The sequence below is a fragment of the Zingiber officinale genome, chromosome 6A (assembly GCF_018446385.1).
Source record: "Zingiber officinale cultivar Zhangliang chromosome 6A, Zo_v1.1, whole genome shotgun sequence".
In the NCBI taxonomy this organism is placed as follows: Eukaryota; Viridiplantae; Streptophyta; class Magnoliopsida; order Zingiberales; family Zingiberaceae; genus Zingiber; species Zingiber officinale.
In genome coordinates this window covers 30,294,853-30,300,890 of record NC_055997.1, presented here as the reverse complement: position 1 = coordinate 30,300,890, position 6,038 = coordinate 30,294,853, and the positions used below count along the sequence as shown (strand labels likewise).

The following is a 6,038-nucleotide window of genomic DNA, read 5'->3' as shown; positions in this document are numbered from 1 at the left end:
ATAAAAAAGGGGCATTCTCAGGATCTACATCAGTGATCACCCAATTAGTAGGGTTGCGAACAGAAGTCCGCTTGGGATAAGGAAGGGGTAGTGGAAAACCATTCCTCATAGAAAAAGTAAAACTATTCTCATCCCGGCAAATCATTTTCATAGCAAAACATACATCAATATCGATCATAATATTGCCATGAAGGATCTCTAGCTCATCTATATCACAGCCCAAATTTATAGTTACTTGAGTAATCAAACCGCCAAAAATAATCGATCCTGAGGATGCCTTCCCAGCTTTCACCAAGGTTTGCAAAAAATGAAAACCATAATTAAAATGAACCTTATGTAACATAGCCCACAAAGCATAAAGTTCCATTTTCCTAACAACTCCATCACTTTCCCCTTTACCAAAAATAGTTTTACTCATAACTCGATGTAAATACCTAAAGATGGGGTTTTGCATATGGGAAACTTTAGCTTTAGAGGGCTCATAAGATTGATCCAAACTAGTAATCGAATTCTAAAAATTATTTCAATTGAATCTAGAGTCAAATCTGCGAAAGCTACCGGTAGACAATCCAAAACAATTATTGAAATCACTAAACGTCCACTGAAATTCTTGTATCATTAATCTAAAAGTTATTTTACCAATGTAATTATCTTCATTTGCAAAGTGAACATCTAATGAACTCAAAAACTCAAGTATAATGCGAGGATATGTAGGTAAATGTGTGTACATACTATCATTCCAATCCAGGAAATCAATCATCCAATTAACATCATCTCTAATCCCAAAAATATTTAGAACGGTTGGATCTATGTATCGTTTGCACATAATCTTTCTATTGACAAGAATATCAAATCTAGATTTATGATCTTCATTTCTAAAAATGATATTGAATTCATTGTCATTACCTTCGTCGCGTGAAATCCTCTTTCTCTTGCCCTTTGTGGCCTTTTCCTTTCCCTTTTCCTTTGTTGGCTCCCTTCCTCCACTTGATCCACCGCTTCCCTTGCGAAGTTTCTTCAAAAGATTAGACATATTATCAAGTTCAAATAGGGAAATGTGTTGTTTTGTTAGAAAAGCGTGATCTTGCAAAAATAGATCTTGAAAAGTAAGATATTTGGAAAAAGAAGTTATAGATCTTGAAAATAAGAGAGGAGAATTATTGTTAAGATCTAGATCTTGATAAAGTTTATGGAGAAAAATGAGTTTAAGATTCAGATCTAAGAGATTGAGAAGAAGGGTTGAAGATGAGAAGAGTTTGGGAGAAAGAAGCAGCTAGGGATGTGGCTGACACGGCCTAGGCACGGTAAGGTTGAGTTGCTCCGTATGACCGTGTAGATCTACACGGCCCAAGGTTTCTCCCTCTCGGGTATGCCCACACGGTCGTGTCAATTAACACAGCCTTTGCTTTCTCCTTCTCGGCTTGATTAACATAGTCGTGCATGGTACATGGCCAGATCCTTCTCCTTCTCAGGAATTTCTACACGGCTGTGTCAATTGGCACGGGTAGTGCAATTTTCCTCTCTAGTAAACTCACACGACCGTGTGGGGTACACGGCCAAGCTATTTTTCTTCTCTGGAATCTTCACACGGTTGTGTTTGGTACACGGTCGAGCACATCTCCTCCTCGGGTAAGTTCACACGGCCAGTGTGTGTCACACGACCGAATATTCCTCCTCTTCTATAGACTTAACACGGTCGTGTCTGGTACACGGCCAAGCTCTGTTCATCTCATCATTGATGATCTTCCTCCTTTCCGACTTCTCCAACGCTTCCATGCCCATGAAGAAATCATGGCTAGCTCATGGAAGCAAAACACAACCTGAAAACAAAAATTAACAATAAATTTAAAAGCACTAATTAATGAAAAAGACAATTATAAATTGAATCTAATCTAAAAGAACCCTTGGGTTGCCTCCCAAGAAGTGTTTGTTTAAGGTCATTAGTGTTAGAACCCCAAGGTGTTTTGATGTGATCAAACAAGTTAAGTTAGGTCCTATTTGTTTTAACCCTTGTGTCTAAGTGTGCAAGAGCTTAGGAGCACAAGAAGTCGAGCGGAAGACGCGGCTAATGAGAAGGACAACACGGGAGAGAGCCGACGGGCTCGGTGTGTCCGAGGGACGAGGTGACCACGGAAGAGTACATCAGTGGACGAGAAGAACATACGCGACGTTCGAGGGATGAGAAACTGGGGAGGAAGGCTGCTTGAGGAGAAGACCGGAACTTGGGTTCGGGTGAGCCCTATTTCGGATGGCCGAGATCACCCAAGCTAGTGGAGCCGGAGCAAAAGACTCAGACCGAGACGAGCTAAACCAGAGCAGAGGTCCCGGACCGAGAAAAGTCAACCGTGTTGACTTTCCTAGTCCGGGCGCCTGGAATGCACCCGGGATGCTTCCGAGCACCCAGACCCGACTTTTTGACCAGATCGAGTTTTGACTCGATCTGAACGTTAGGGGATAAAATTTATCCCCCCCAGGGCGCCCCAAATAGTTCTATAAATATAGCACTGATCTGCATAGTTTATTCAATTCACTTGTAATCCATTTCTCTATGCTTTACTTTTCTATCTGTGCTGTTAACGCTGTAAGAGGCTACTCCACCCGAAGGAGACATCAGATAGTGCGCTATATTTTCCTTGGATTAGCAATCTCCTTATTGCAAACCAAGTAACTTCCTTGTGTCTATTTGCTTTTTATTAGTCTCTTTATTTTAATTACAAGTGCTTTTATTTAGTTGAAAATCTGAGAAAGTGTTGTTTATTTTGTAAGACAATTCACCCCTCCCCTCTTGCCGGCCTTCAAAGGGACCAACAATTAGCTCGACCGATCTTCTTAATTTTCTTCTCATTTTCTTGTCCTCGGAGGGCAGATATACTTTTCATTTTTGATGGGAGGCCTTCTCCCAATACTTGTCGGATCGTGTTCCTCATCCGGCGACCTCCCATGAGGATAAAAATTCCAATCTTCTAATTTGTAAGTGTCCACCCCATTGTAGACACTCACTAAAAGAGAAGAGACATGGTTAGAAGAATTTGATAAATTATATTCCAACCTTTCCTTACCAATTACCAATGTAAGTTTATGATTTTTAACATCAATTATAGCTCCAGTTGTAACAAGGGTCTTCCTAATATGATCAAAATTTTTAGGTCTTCTTCCATGTCAAGTACCACAAAATCTGTGGGAATAATGATCCCACCAACTTCTACCGACACATCCTCTATAATACTCATAAGGTACCTGCAAGAATGATCAGCTAATTGCAGTGTCATGATAGTAAGTTTAAAGATTTTGAGACATAACTTATTACAAATTGAATATGGAATGAGGCTAACACTCGTCCTTAAATCACAAAAAGCTTTTTCTATGAATTTAGCTCCTATAGTGCAAGGTATGTAAAAACTTCCTGGATCTTTGAACTTCGGAGAAGTGTTCTTTTTGAATTAAACGCTACATTCCTTGGTAAGTGTTATGGTCTAGATGTCTCCTTTCCTCCTCTTGTTAGACATGATGTCCTTCAGGAATTTGACAAACTTTGACATTTGCTGAATAACATCAATTAGAGGAACTTCCACACAAATATCTTAACTTTGTCTAGAAATCTGTCAAACTCTTCATCCTTTTTTAGCATAACTAATCTTTGAAGAAAAGAGACTACTTGACTTTGTGGGTTAAGTGGAAGAGTCTCTTTAACCTTATTGGTACTCTCCTCTTCATCTTGAATATGAATTGGTTCAAGTGTTGGAGGATAGAGCTCTTCTTTAATTTTTCATCCCTTTTAGAGCAGTCACTTGAGGATCACTCAAGGTCCGTCCGCTTCTAGATTCTATTCTGTTACAGTGTTCCATGGGGTTAACATCAGGCTTTCCTGGAAATTGTCTTGAAGCTCATGAAGATGATGAAGCTACTTGGGCAATTTGTCTATCTTGAATTTTCTGGTGCTTTTCTGAATTATCAATTTTTTAAGTTAGCACCTTTAATTCTTGCTTCATTTCGTTTTGACTCAAGATAAACTCTTCAATCATTTTCTCCAATCTAGAAATTTGATTGTTCTGAGAAGGTTGTTGAAAATTTTGTTGCCCAGGCTGGAAACTTGGTCTAGCCCCCATAGATGATCCTTGTTCTTGATTATTTCTATAAGAGAAATTTGGATGATTCTTCCACCCAGGGTTGTATATGTTTGAATATGGATTGTTCTGTCTCTGATTGTAACTAACAATGGCATCACACTGCTCAAGTTGATTAATTTGTGCAGAAATAGCTCCTAAGGACATGAGTCTTGAGCATGATCAGAACCTCCACATGTTTCACAACAACATACTATGGCATTGCCCGTGCTAGTATTTGCTCCCATATTTTCCAGCTTCTTTGTAAAAGCATCCAATTTTGCAGACATCATAGTAATTGCATCCATATCAAATTTTCCGGATTCTTTAGTTGGGTTTGAAAATGAATAGCCTCCACTTTTTTCTATGACCCATTGATGATGGTTTTGTGCTACACTTTCAATGATATCTTCGGCTTTATCCAAACTTTTATTCATAAGTGCCCCTCCAACAGTGGAATCTAAGGACACCTTAGTATGATAATTGATGTCATTATAAAATGTATGCAACACTAGCCATTTCTTCAATCCATGATGTGGGCATTGTCTGAGCATATTATTGTATCTATCTCATGCTTCAAATAAAGATTCTGAGTCTGATTGTATGAAGCTTGCAATAAGATTTCTCATATAAATAGTCTTGCTTGGAGGATAGAATTTATCAAGGAATTGTTGCTCACATTGTTTCCAAGTGGTAATATTATTTGCTGGTAGTGAATTTAGTCATTGCTTGACTCTATCTCTTAAAGAAAACCCAAACAATAATAATCTCACGGTTTCAGATGGAACACCATTCATCTTCATAGTTCCGCAGATTTCATAAAAAACTTCCAAGTGTTGATTAGGATCTTCATGTGGTCCACTCCCAAATTGATTCTGTTGGATCATACTGATTATCGCAAGCTTGATCTCAAAATTATTAGTTTCAACAGATGGTCTTGTGATGCTAGAACGAAATCCTCTGGCATAAGGTGTTGCGTAATCTTTAAGCGGTTTGTTTGTCATATTTGAATGTACTTGTTCTTCTGAATGTCTTTGTGAGGTTCTCCTTTTATGAAAGGTTCTATCAATTTCAGGATCAAAAGGTAATAGATCACCTACAAAGTTAGATCTTCACATACAAGAATAAGATTACAGAATTTGATTCACAGACAAAAAGAATAAAAGAATGAAATAAAAAAATGAAAAGAAAAATTAAAGAACAGAATTACAAAACTAGTTACAAGTTAGATGTGAGAAAAGCAAAGAAAAGTTTAGTCTAACTCAAATAATAATCTCACATGTTATAGACGCAGTTCCCCGGCAACGACGCCAAAAACTTATTACTTCACCGTAAGTGCACGGTTACATCGTCAGTAATATAAAAGATATCATATCCACAGGGACTGGTTATAACTACTAAAGATATCTCAAAGCGAATTAGCTAAACAGTCAACTAAGAATTACATGTACTAAAAGCAACTAGAAAATGGAAATAGAAAAGTAATGCAGGAATTAGGTTTTATGAAAGTTCTAGGATATTCGATTTCTTTGTGATACTTATCAATGTAATATGATTGTACCAATTATATCCTCAATTGTCATGCATTTGTAAGAAGTCGTTGGTTATCTCCTGCAGAAAACACCGGCAAGAGACTTATATCTACACCTTAAGCAACTAAATAGTCATGATCCCTATGAAGTCCGTTAGTGGGGTGGTCCTGTCACAACGCCCCTCGACCATACAACATAGAAACACATCACTAATCAATTCACAACAAGATATAGGGATCAGTTCATCTATCTATCTCACTTCTTTGTAGATTCCTGCTTCACCCTTCAAGGTGATCCCCAAGATGTCCGTTAACGAGGCAATCCTGTCACGACGTCCCTCGGTCATACAATCTAGGAAATTCCTTTACAAGATCCACAAGAATTACAAACATCTAATCAAGAA

General features: G+C 38.2%; 1 non-coding gene across 1 annotated transcript; it reads left to right on the top strand.

The window, feature by feature from the left end:
- Positions 1-4,628: 4,628 nt before the first annotated feature.
- LOC121998873 lies at positions 4,629-4,735 on the top strand. The gene has a single exon (XR_006116662.1). It is a non-coding gene; the product is annotated as a small nucleolar RNA R71 (small nucleolar RNA).
- Positions 4,736-6,038: the final 1,303 nt, after the last annotated feature.